This window comes from Ailuropoda melanoleuca, chromosome 9, assembly GCF_002007445.2.
Source record: "Ailuropoda melanoleuca isolate Jingjing chromosome 9, ASM200744v2, whole genome shotgun sequence".
Lineage (NCBI taxonomy): Eukaryota > Metazoa > Chordata > Mammalia > Carnivora > Ursidae > Ailuropoda > Ailuropoda melanoleuca.
The window spans coordinates 81,528,352-81,542,485 of NC_048226.1; positions in this window are offsets into that span (position 1 = coordinate 81,528,352).

A 14,134-nucleotide genomic window follows, 5' to 3' on the forward strand; every position below is an offset into this window, starting at 1 on the left:
CCTGGATTTTTACACCTCTGTCATGCTTAGTCATTCCACGTGACTGAGGACTGAGGCAACAAGTCCTTCCTTAAAGAAAATCTGGGTCCCTCATGCTCCTCCCCTCAAGACTGCCCTCCTTTCCCCAATGTGTAAGATGCAAAAAGAAAGGAATGTGCAAATGGATGGCCAAATGTTTTCATCAGTGCCCAAGACTGAGTCCCTTCTAGTTAAATATTCTGCCAGTAGGAAGTAAAATGACTTTAAACGAGTAGAGATAAACAAGCAATGACCATTCCTGGCATCATCATTATCCCCTTTCCTTCTAAACTTATTCCTTTTCCATTAATCCTTACATTACTGAACAGATACCACCTTCTACCCAGTAATCCAAGGTGGAAATTTAGAGGGCATCCCTGACCCCTTCCTTCTCCATCTCCTCACATTCAGTTAGTTGGAAATCCTACATAACCTGTCTTCTCCTACTCTCATCCCCTCATCTTCTTCATCTGTTCACACAACCTAAGATCGGGTTTTAACGCTTCTCATCACACCTACTTATCCCTCAAAATTTAACAAGTGCCTCCCCCTTCTGGGAAGGCTTCCCTAATCCCAACCTCTGCAGGCCTCTAAAAGAGCTCTTACCATCCCTTATACAATTGTTGGTTTACTTGCCCATCTCTCTACTGGACTTATTTGAATTTGTATTCCAGCATCTAACATGGTGACTCATACTTGAAAAGATCCTTAATATTTGTGTGTTGAATGTGTTTACTGTCCAGCTCTTATATGAGAAGCACTGTGCTAACTTGGGCTGTGGGGTCACAAAGAAACAGCCTCTGTCCTCTAGGATGTTAAATGTAATCATATCAGAGGAGAGAAGGAAAGGAAAGCAAGCCTCAGGACACTAGAAAGGAAATCAAAATAGAACAACACCAACAAAAAAAACGCATGTGAAAACAAAGCAACTGTGGGAGAAACATGAAAGCAAAGCAGAGTAAAAAAGCTATAGAAGGAAAAGAAATGCTGTAAAGACTTGTCTCCCAAACTACTGACTGAGTGATGGAAAACTAATGTGAAAGAAAGCCAGAGGAAGGCATGGCCTCATCTAGCCATATTTAAAAATGGCCGGAGGGAGCACCTGGGTGACTGAGTCAGTTAAGCACCCAACTCTTGGCTTAGGCTTAGGTCATGATCTCAGGGTCATGAAATCGAGCCTCATGTGGGGCTACATGCTTAGAGCGGAGGGTCTGCTTGAAGATTCTGCCCATCTGTCCCTCCCCCAAAGTGCGTGCACTCACGTGCGCGATCTCTCTCTCTCCCTAAAAATAAATAAATAAATCTAAAACATTTAATAAATAAATAAAATGGCCAGACACCAGGGTAAATGAGGGAACAAATAAGTTAATCAATTAATTTATGTTAAATAAAAATTTAAATGACCAGAAAGCATGAATCAATCCTTTACAAATTTTGACATCACCCCTTGTTTTAGTTTCTACTAAGTATGGCACACTTGGAAAATAAATAAAAAGTACTAACCAAAACTTGGCAGAAGCCTGTTCATAGTTCAATTTCATATTTCATAAGACAAAATCATAAAGTATAATATAAGATTTTATTGGACAGAAGCAACAACAGGAGGAGGCCCCAGCCCTGCACACGCTGACAGTCTTATTTTTAACGATATGAAAATCATACAACTCATTACAAGAAAATGAAATAAGGCTCTGACTCCTTGCTGATACAGACACATAGAAAATGGACCGGGAAATGCACTGTCATATTTTACACCAGATCGTGATGTTCTTGGTCTTGTTCTTCTATATAATCCCCCATCAACTCACAGGCAGGCACAGAATAGGAAACCAAGTAATGAAAACCTCTTAGAAGAGACAAACCATAAGGTGACATATGAAAATGGGAAATACAAAGAGAGAAAATCTGTTGCATTCCTGGAAGATACATGGGATATGAATTAACGTATCAATGGCATTAAAGATTTAAGGGGTATAAAAATACCTTGAAATGTTTAAACAAAAAAGGACTTACGAGAGTATTCTAGTCCTTCCCCATTTCCTCTAGTATATTCTCCCTCTCAATTCCTAATTGTCAGACATTACTAAGTTCTCAGTCCTCAGCTCTCTCTTCTCTCTTAACAGCCTTAAATTACCTTTAAAATAATCCTAAATAATACTAAAATTCTGAGATTTGTTGCTGTGTAGCTTTCCCAAAAACATAAGAATTTCAGATTGAGTCTATCCATATGAAAGTCACATCTAGTGACACCGTTTAAATGATATCTCACTTCTCCTTTTTTGTTTCCACAACCATGATCAAATTCAGACTGGTATGACCTCTCCTGTGGATTACTATGGTAGCTACCCAAGCCTGAGCCACACCACACACTGCTGCTTCATCATTGCACTTAAAGCACTCTCTTTTTGGGTTGTCCCCTGCTCAAATGTCCTTTTTCTTCACCCTAGTCTACAAACTTAGACTCCAGACTTGGGCCTTAGACTCCATTCTCCTCATAGAGCTTCCATTATCTGGCTCTGTCCACTATCGCACGTTCTTAGTCGCTCCTGAAACAAAGCCTTCATTCCAACCAGCTCACTAGCTCTCTGTCCATCCAGTATCTTCAAAGCACACAAAGCATACTGCTAACACTGTGAATAGTACTACTGAAGCCTAAAGATGTTAGGTACTTTAATCAAGAACATGTTGTTTAAAAAAGGGGGGGGCGAGACTCAAACTTAAGTCTTTCTCACTCCAAAGCTGCCCTCACTGGTTCTCGAATTTTTTTGCATCCAAAAGCTGCTACTCTTCACCACTCTGCCCTGTCTTTCTTATCAACCAAAGCAAGTATAAATTGGAAACAGCAACAAAAAGTCTAGCTCCATTAATAACCACATTAGCCAAGACTTATACATGGTACAATTTTGAAAGACAAGCACATATTTAAAGATTGATGCGTCGCTTAGATATATATGCTAAAAATAGATGAAAGTATATTTAACTGATCCTAGCTCCTTGATATAAAACAAAAATGTATAAATCAAAGGCTTCTATGAAATCAGAAAATATTTCTATGAGCTAATGAAGGCTTTCAAAAAGTAGCTCCTGGGCGAAAAAAACAAATAGATTTATAATTCCACACTTCTCTCCTCACAAAGACAATGAGCTAGAGTTTGGTCTCTCTTTCACGCAAATATATGTGCTTATGAGTTTATGTCAGTTTCATTCTCTCCTTATACTGAAATCAAAGCATATGAACAGCAGTTTCTCCTTTCTTGGTAGTACTGAAGTCCCCAGAGCAGGGATCTATCCAAAGCCTATAATACTATGTTTGTCAGAGGTTGCAAAGTGGTGGACTGAAGACTCAATCTGGCCTGCATGTGTGTGCCGTTGGCCCACGCAGTATTGTCCTTTAACTGAATTAATCTCCAACATTCAAAATTCAAGAAATTCACATGAAAATCCAGATTTCTAGACTTTCTTGGAAAATACAGAGATCTGGCAACACTAGGCATACATTCCTCCTAAATCACTAATCACTCCCTCTAGTTGGGGGCTGGGGTGGTCTCCATAATTCTACAGTCCCATGTGACTGGTCCTTCACTCAGGGCTCCTGCCTCGTCTTACAGGCATTTCATTCCACATCCTCAGGTGTTAAACATGATCAGAGTCTTGGAAAGCATTTGTGGAAGGGGAGGGCACAATGAAGAATGTAGGAAGAACAGAAATAGAAAATCAGAACATAATACCAGGGTTGTTTTGTTTTCTCTTCTGTTGTGTTTGAAATTATTCACTAAGAAATGCTTTTCTGTGAAGATGAAAGGTGCATCACAGTTCCTTCCATACTTCCTGATCCCTTTTCTGTCTCATCTGCTACTTGTAAAGTATACTTTAAAAAAAGGGAGAAGAAAAGAAAAGAAAACTAAAGAGATAAGAGAACTATTTTAATTCCTTTTTCTCACAACTCCCACCTCTGCTGCCCTCCCCTAGTCCCCCGTTTGGGAGACAATTACAGTTAAGAGGTGATCAAATCTTATAGTCATATTGAGAAAAGTATGATATTTTAACAGGAATTTACAGAACAAACTAGAAGAAAGTGACACAATAGTTTGCGAAAACACTAGATTATAGGCATGAAAAGTAACAACAAAATGGTAGCCAAACAGAACTCTGGGGACTGAGACAGGGAGTATTCTTAAAACTAAATCAAGCAACAGAGTCAAGATCTTTAGTTTTAATGATGTCTTTAGGAAGGATATTTTATTCTATATATATATACTTTAAAATAAGCAGTCTCAGCAATTTCCAGGGGTTATTATGTCATTCCTTTCTATGCTACTGAATAAAAGTAACCTGTGATTAAGTAGCAATCCATGATTTAAGGAACAGATAGAATTCATTGAACATTTTATAAGAGCATTTCTAGTGGCTTCTCACCTCTGAGGAGCTAGTTTCGATTTATACACTGTAATTAATCAGATGGCCAGAGCTAAAGAGAATTCATCAAAGAAAATGGAAACTTATTTTTGGGTAATTAGCTACTCTGGTGATTGATCAGATAGTTACTTCTTTATTTTTTCTGTTCACTGCCAATTCCAACTATATATTTTATCTTATTATCTAGGAATCTCCAAGTGGAAAATGCCTAATAATTTCTTAAGCCCTGCTTCAGTGTCAATGAAGAAAATAATAGGAGGAAAGCTCTTTGCAAAACTGGTTTTCTAAACTTTGTATGAGGACTCCTTTTGAAACATTGGAATTCTACCCTGAATTTCCCATGGAAGTGGCTCTGTTTGAAAATATAAGGACAGAAGAGCAGAAAATGTAATGAAGCACAGACTTATGAGATAATCAGGGTATTACAGAGAAAAGTAGACTTTCTGGCTTGAGGTTAGGACAATTCTTTCAAAATATTCTGGAGAAGAACAAAGAAGAAGATTACTAATTTGAAAATTATTGCCATTCTTTTTTTTTTTCCAGAACTACCACCAATTCATTAATGCCCCTTTTGAAAAATCTCTTAAATTTTTCATTTGGCAAACAGATTTTCTTCATTGCTTCATACTGATGGGGGGGTAAAGGGGAGTGATGTCTTCTTATGTATAAAGTAAACCATATGAATGTGTAAATTTAGACAAATGGGAAAATAAATGGATGGTTATTATGCAAATACCAAAAGCCAAATGGATATGTGAAATGTCTTAGCCCACAGTGGCGCCTTCTCAAAGAAACGTTCTCTTTGCTCTTGCCTTTGAGCTCCTCAACACTTAAGAACCAAAATCAACTCAAGAGATCTAGTGTTCAACCTTTAGCTTATATTTATTTCTCCTTCTTCTTAATCTAAAATAGACTGGACAGTCCTACTATATATGGATATCTATAGGGAAGACGAAAGAATTAAGAAATAAGATTTTGCCATAAAATGAATAAGCTCAGTTTGTGTAGTTCTTTCTTCAAGTTTACCAAACAAACATGAAACTTCTAGTAGAAAATTACTTTGCACCTTTTGATAATATTTATGCTCAGCCCCTCCTTGCATGAAAAATACTTTTTAGCTCTGGAATCATTTTCTTTGAAAATCAGAGGTTTTTAAAAGGTAAGTCAGAGCAATAATTTTCAATGGAAACTTATTTTATGCAGTGATTAGATTCTCCAGGGATGGCAACCACTAAGTTTAAATTCTAAAAATTTGAACGTTTTCTAAAAAATTCATACCCTTTTTAAATTGTAAACTAACCTTCCCTCTCCTTTCCTGGCCACCTTGTCAGAGGAGAGCTGCTCAGGCTGTTGGCATGTACATTCCAATGAAAGCTCCTTCAAGCCTGTGTGCCTAGAATCCTGCATTTCCTCCTCCCTCTCTCCATAAGCCATGTAAGTCTTGCTTCTTAGCCTTGAGCCCATTGATACTGTACTACTGATGGCCATTACCGACCTTTTCATAACCAAATCCAGAAGACTTTCCCCAGTCATCATGATTGTATATCAAGGGTCTCTGCTCCAAATCATTGCTCTCACTTATCTTCCAGCCCCTCTGGTAAGACCTGAGGTTTCAATATACCAATATATATTACAGTATATTACAGCATATGTTAATATTTGGTATTTCCCCTCCCTCACCATTAAGTTAATTTTTTCTAATCTCAACTACCTGCTACTTAAACAACAAATGATTCTTTTAACCAATGGGTACTTGTTATAGTCCTCTACAGCAAGATAGGTGAGGTCTCAACCTCAGGCTCAGGAGACTACTCCCAAGGCCTTCCTTGTTTTCCCTCTTTGGTCCCCTCTGCCCAGGCTTTATAAGTTTCACATCTCTTCTTCCAAGCATATCAGCAGAAGGGAAATCAGAGGCTGGGACTTATGCTGACATTTGGGTCTGCAGTCTCTGATCCAAACCATTCAGCCAACTTCTTGTGTGGGTCAATTTTATGGCTTTTGTGGACCTAAAAGACACTACAAGTCCCCTGAACCCATCAGAGCATGTGACAAAATTATACCTCCAAATGCCTGGCAACCAGCCATGGAAACTGGTATAGTCAGCTGTTATCCACCATTACTGCTCTCAACCGTGGGCAATCAGAGGGAGTTAGGATTAAAAGTATTATCCAAGGGGTACCTGGGTGGCTCTGCTGGTTAAGTGTTGACTCTTGGTTTCAGCTCAGGTCATGATCTCAGGGTCATGGGATTGAGCCCTGCATTGGGCTCCACACTCAGCGCAGTCTGCTTCAGATTGACTCTCCCTCTCTCTCTGCTCCTCCCCCCACAAATAAATGAATAAATAAATAAATAAATAAATAAATAAATAAAATCTTAAAAAAAAAAAAAAGGTATCATCCAAGGAATAGGAGGAGAGACCAAGACCAAAGGTCTTGAAAATACCTGTGCCACTCTTCAAGGTATCTTTTGTTTGACCCTTCAGATTTACTCTCCAGTCTTCTCCAACCTGCTCTGTGCTAAATGGCTGACCAGCATGGACCACATGAATGGGGCTCCAGGACTCCCTATTTTCTGACTGGGTTTGATCAATGGGACCCCTTCCAGGAAATTAAGACAGGGGAAAAAAGTAAAGTTAGCACATTGTTCTTCCAGCTCCCTCCCTACAAAGTTGCTTGGATGGATGGCTCCTACAACACTACAGAATTTGGGTGGACCTCACCGATTCTCTCTTTCTGGGTTCTAGTGACAATTCCCTCCCTTACCTTTTGGGCCTAGTGTTGATGGACCTTCTGCTGCTAGCCCTGGGTTCCTGCATTTCCCTTATGACTCTCTTATGCAACACCCACATTTTTCTAATTGGTTCTCACCTAAATAAAACTCCGTAAATTATCCTAATTTTACCATAGCTTTCTATTTTCATTTGGAAACTTGACTGACATTGCCAAAAAATAATCTATGGAGTTTTTGAACAAGACATATTCTAGGCCTCAAGTGAATCAGAACCTTTAGAGATGAAGATTGGGAAGCCATTTTCAGCAAGATTTTTAGTTCATTTTTAGTGTTTGTGAACCCCTAGTTTTAAGCAGAGATTGGCAAACTGCCCCACAGTCCAAATCCAACCTGCCCCTGTTTTGGTACAGTTTGTGAGCTAAGAATGGTTTTCACATTTTTAAATGGTTTTAAAAAACCTAAATATTTTGATGATGTGAAAATTGTATGAAATTCTGTCCATAAATAAAGTTTTGTTGGAACATAGCCATTTTCATTTGTTTACATCTGGCTGCAGCTACTTTGGTACTACAATGGCAGAGTTAAGTAGTGACAACAGAGTCATGTGGCCCACAGAATCTAAAATACTTACTGTCTGGCTCTTTATAGAAAATGTTTGGGTACCTGGAAGTGTATATCCTCATTCTTGATCTCTTCCTGAGACAGCTCCCCATTATCTCTTTGTACTGAATACCAAGATAATTTCTCAAGTCATACAGGCCACTGATGATGCAAAGTAATGCTGTCCTCTGCATTTGGAAAGACAATTCCAGCTTTTATATGGTTGTGGACATATTTATTCATGTGGATATTTACATGAGTACATACAGTGTTTTAGGTATTTGAACCAGAGCTAATAAACACTGTAATTTTGTACTTCTAAGCATCCAGACCTAGGATCCCTGTTCTGCTACTTATTTGTTGTGCAACTTAGGGATGTTACTGTTTTCACATTTCTATAACTTAGGATCTGTCCCCTAAATTGTGTTGAAAAACAAGAGAACACTTTATGAAAAAGTATAGCACAAGATACTTATTAGATTAACCATAGCTATTCATTCCTTTCCTCTACCTTCATCCTACCTGCACCTTTGCACACCAAAAAATCAAGGGACAAGAACATATCCCTCACTGAGGACTTTCTCCAGTGAACTGAAAGCTTCCAGCTTATTTGCGAAGGCAAAACAGGCCTTAGAAATGCACTAAAGAGAAAATGAACATCACAGAGGTTTTTATCTTGTCTAACACAATAGCCCACACCCTGTGGGCACTCCATAAACACTAACTGAATTGGATTTTATTATGCTGTTAGACCACATCCAATTCCTTTGCTGTCTCCATCATCAGAAAAGCTGGCTTTAAGTATATGGAAATAAACAGTTTACCCATTGGTCCATGCTTTGAAAGGAAAACTTGCATGTCACAGTTGAGACGTTATGCTTTGATAGATTCTACCCTTGGGGTCCACTTTAAAAAAAAGTGTAGCTTTAGTTTCTCTTTTATCAGTATACAAAAGTTTTCCAAGAAACATGAAGACTTTAAAGACTTGCCACACAGCATACATCATGTTGTAGAGTCACCACGGTACTACCAATTGAAATTGGCTTAAAGGCAAACGAAGCCTTGCCACAAAGTAAGAATGGAAGATTGGAAACAAGAGGTAAAGCTGTCACTTAATTCTACTTTTCCACATATGCTGAAAAATAAGAAACTATATATATATATGTGTGTGTGTGTGTATATATATATATAGTGTGTGTGTATACGTATACACACACACACACACACACACAAACACACATAATTACAGAGTTGTAAAATACCTCAGAGATGACTTCTTCAAAGGGTTTCCACATTGGAGTCCTGGGGGTCTTTGGCAACAACTTAGGAGACAGGGAGATCCAAATTGGATAGATCCCTTCAACCCCAACTACTTCTTGCACCACAGAAACTTTGTTTTTGTCTTTTTTGTATACTGGAGTTTTGTATGAGATTTAGTTTAAAAAATTAGTCTCACCAAAAAAAAAGTTCGAAAGCTAGTGACTTATCTCTCTTACGTTGTAGATCAGAGATCAGCAAGTTTTTTTCTATAAAGAGCCAGATAGTAAATATTTTAGGCTTTGCCTGCCATACAGTCTCTATCACAGCTACTCAATTTGACCATTTTAGGTGAAAGCAACCATAAGCAGTATGTAAACAGGTAAGAGTAGCTGTGTTCCAATAAAAGTTTATTTATAGAAACAGTTGGCAGGCTGGATCTAACCTGTAGGCCATAGTTTGTCTACTCTGTTGCAGATGATAAAAATAAATCCTGAATAAGTTAAAATGACTAAACCAAATTACTAACCAGGTAGTTAGTGACAGCTAGGAGACTAGGATTCTTTCACTACATTGTTGTAGATTAAGAGAAATAAAAATGTGCAAGACACCTTATGTTTTGAAAAGTAGTGGAAAATATCAGGAAAGGTTCTACTCAGGAAATATTTCATGAATGCCTCACCTGTGGCTAGTACTTCATTCTGCCATAATCCCAATCAATACTTTTCTTATAATAATTTGCCCATCACTATACCCAAAAAATAATGTCTCAAGGTGAAAAAGAAATTTGTACTGTTCTTATAATCTAATTCATTTGGTTTTGTCAATGTTGTTCAGTAAAAGAATATATCATTTAATTAACTATTGATTTCATCTGTCTACCTATAGCAAAATGGCATCTAATATGTTGTAAGTAAAAATTTATTTAATGTCTGCAACTTAGTGAATAGATCACGATATAGTCATTCAAGCCTTAAGCACTCCTTAAATGGGGATGAATTGCTCTCTGTCTTCCTCTCCATCTTAGTACACCTCTGGCTGTGATGTCAACCTAACAGACCTTGACTGCTAGCATTAAGGCACTTCTAACAAAAGGGAGGCTCCTCCTCCAGTTATCAAAGTCCCATTCATGGAGGCTCAATGCAGGAGATTTAGCTGCTTTGCTTACGATCCTGCTCCCCATCTTCTGGTCTCTTTAGCTGTTACCTAAACACAGGGAGAGAGAAAGCTCAGACAGCAACAGCGATTAATGCAATTCTGTCACTGATGCCTTCTGACACTCCTTCTTTATCCCTAAATTCAGTACTATTTTGACCTTTCCCACATCAGGAGTTTCAGTTTCTTGTTACACCCTCCTTCTTCACAGGTTAGTAAAAATCCAACTGGAAGGGGTGGTAAATTAAATCAGAGCATATGGGAAATACCACATACCCCTATAATTCACAGAACATATGAGGCCATGAGGAACAGGAACTACAGTTGCTATTATGTACATCTATTCTTATGACAGTTGTAATGAAAATGGAAAATAGTTTTAGCATAACATTCCAGTTAAGTCTCAAGATAGTTGTGTTGTGGTTTTCCTTAGCTGATCTGCCTACAGACAGCAGAGACCTGAGATTTCTATAGGAAATAATTACAAAGATTCACAACTCCAAATGTCCATAAAACATGCATCAGAATTTTCAAACAACTTAAAGGGACAGTTCTTATGAGAGGATTCATATCATTTTAAACCATGGAGATTAGGATTACCTCCTACCTCTCTAGCCAAAAACCATAGAAAAATATTTCCAAAAGAAAATTGATCATTTGATCATTTACATTCTATTTACTTTTTAGAAAAATGGGATCTTAAAGCTAGAAAGGGTCTGAAAAATTGTCCACTTAAATATGTTGCTCTTATTCCTAAGGAAATAAAATTCAGGAATATTAATAAGTGTTTTCCAAGATCTCATTGGTTGACATCAAACTCAGGTCTAGTAGCCAGGTTCTAATCCCTATTTGGAAGTTCTACCTGCTACACCATTTGGCCTTTTCCATTCAATCCTATTTACCATGGTTATAGTCTTAGACAGAATCTTTTTTTTAAGCGTCTTTGTTTTTAAAACAAAGTAATCAGTAAATACTTTCCAGCTCTTTTCACAGATGAAAGATTGGCAGGACAAAAACCTGGTGAAAATTGTTCAAGATTACTCACGGAGTTTACAGTAAAGGCAGAAAAGGTAGTTTTCATTTGTTTTCCCCTTTTTGTTGCTGTTGTTGTTGTTGTTTTAAAGATTTTATTTATCCATTTGACAGAGACAGACAGCCAGCGAGAGAGGGAACACAAGCAGGGGGAGTGGGAGAGGAAGAAGCAGGCTCATAGCGGAGGAGCCTGATGTGGGGCTCGATCCCATAATGCCGGGATCACGCCCTGAGCCGAAGGCAGACGCTTAACCGCTGTGCTACCCAGGCGCCCCTTTTCCTTGTTTTTAATTTTCCATCCACATCTTGGGCCAAGCTATCACATCTCAATGAAATGGTTGCTGGTTTCCACGAAATTGTTTAGCTCACGACTATGAATACAGGTAAATCACCAATGCTTTCCCTCACTAGCCTTTTCAACCCACTCCAGAAGATTGGCGCTAACTCTCATACATTTGAAGCTCTGCTGCTTTTAATGTCCTTTTTAGTGTAGGGCTTCTTAAATATTCTGTTTCCCATGAAACCTAATCAGACATTCTTCATTATCACATTTCTACATTCTCTCTTCTTAGCTGTAGCCCTTTGTTAGCACCTAGTTAGTGCCTCATTACTTATCTCTGCCCACCCTTCCCCACCTCACTTGCAGTTATTTGGCTTCAGGAAAAAAAAAGAAAGAAAGAAAGAAAAAAGAAGGAAGGAAGGAAAGAAAAAAAAAGAAAGAAAGAAGGAAGAAAGAAAAGAAAAGAAAAAGAAAACCTACACACACACTCACAGAAAACACTGAATGGTCTAATCAGGCAACCAGAGAAATGTATGGCTGGAGGGAGAGTGAATTAAAGCAGGGTCCCATTTCAACTGAACTAATATAGTATATTTCTTTACTCCCTAGAAATTGAAGATCCTAAATTATTAATCCCCATCCCCCTCCCTATTGTGTTTGGTTTTTGAGTTTTGTTTTAATGAAGCATAAAACCTGTGTGGCCTCTTCAACTGCCAAACTCAATATTTTGTTTTTAATGAAAAGGTGCTCTGGCTTCCAGAGAGAAATTGAGTCACACTCAGAAGTTAGTTAACTCATAAGAGTGGTTGTTAAGATAGTGGTCAGAGCAAGAGCAATGGAATTAGTGTAAGCACCGTTGATTAAAATTACTTTAAAAACATTCAGTGCTTATTACGTGGAAAGTACTCTCTTCATACCAAGTATTGGTGAGGATGTGGAGTAACTAAACTCTCATATCCTGCTGGTAAGAGAGAAAATGGTAAAGCCACCGTGAAAAATGGTGTAGCAGTTTCTCATACAGTTAAACATACACCTATCATATGAACCAGAAATACCATTCTTAGTTATTTACGCAAGTGAAATAAAAACTTGCAATCGTACACAAATCTGTACACAGATGTTTATAGGAGCTTTATTCACAATTCCCCAAAACTAGAAACAACCGAAATGTCCTTCATCTGGAAAATGAATAAGCAAACCATGCTACAGCTACACAATGAAATACTACTGACCTATCAAAAGGAACAAACCAGCCATACATGCAACAATATAAATAAATCCCAAATGTGTTATGTTACGTGAAAGAAGCCAGACTCAAATAGCTATATGCCAAATGACTCTGTTTATACAACATTCTGGAAAAAGCAAAAGTAAAGGGACAAAGAATGGATCGATGACTACCGAGGCCAGAGGCTGGGTGTTGGAGGAAGACCACAGAAGAAGGTGGGGGAGGGGATGGAAGCATTCTATTTCTTGATGTGGTGGTGATTACATGCCATATATTTGCCCAAAACTCATAAAACAACATGCCAAAAAGGGTGAATTTTACTGTATGTAAAGTATACTTTAAACATCAAAAAGCTCTGTTGTTGACACTACCAAAAAATACTATCTCCATCCTCATACATTAAAAAAATCCATTTGGATGGGGCACCTGGCTGGCTCTGTTGGTGGAACATGTGACTCTTGACCTCAGGGCTGTGAGTTCGAGCCCCACATTGGGTGTGGAGATTACTTAAAAATAAAATCTTTAAAAAAAATAATCTGGAAAGACTGAAAATTTTCCAAAACAGATAGACAAAGATGTTTTGAAAGCTATACTAATTCCCAAATAGATATGGGGACCTAATTTTAACATTATTTAGGATCCATGTTAAATAGCCCTTTCAGTCCAAGGAAATAGAGGAACTACATGTGCACATATTGAGTAACCACCAGGGTTTGGGTTTGGAGCTACAGGTGGTCACCACCGTAAAGACTGTAAGTACAGAGGAGTTCAGAAGCAAATCAGGCCCAATAACAGTAGTTAGTATTTAGCAAGGCCCTGCTATATGCCAGGTCCTTCCCTATGGACTTGACATTTCTTACCTCACATAATCCTCTCTACAATGTTGTGAGGTAGGTATTATTCACCATCACTTTGTAGATAAGGAAAGAGAGACCCAAAGATGTCAGTCTCCTGGATCACATGGTAAGTGACAGAACTAGGATCATTGTGGGTTGTGAGTTGGGATATTTGAAGAAAGGGGAACTTCAGTTCTTCAAAGGTACCTTCAAATGTGTGACTAAGGTTCAGAGGTGTGTCCAAATGTGGCATAAGTGGGAAAATGAGTAAACTGGCTCGACTGGAATAGATTTTCCTAAAGAAAATAACAGAGTGTATCATTAGCAAGTCAGGGAAAGAGTAGCTTACAGAGGACACTAAACAGACTGATAAACTTGAAATTTATTCTGTGGTTCCGTGACCTCACACCACTGGAGATGTTTGAAGAAAGAGCAGCCAGTTAACTTGGATAATTAACTTGAAGATTGGAGTGAAATAATCTTTGTTGAAGATTAGCCAGACAGCATGTCAGGGATGTTCCCTGGGCTCCCTGGTAGCAGGGAGAAACCACCATGCTGTAGGTGTGGCAGCAGGTGCTTCCC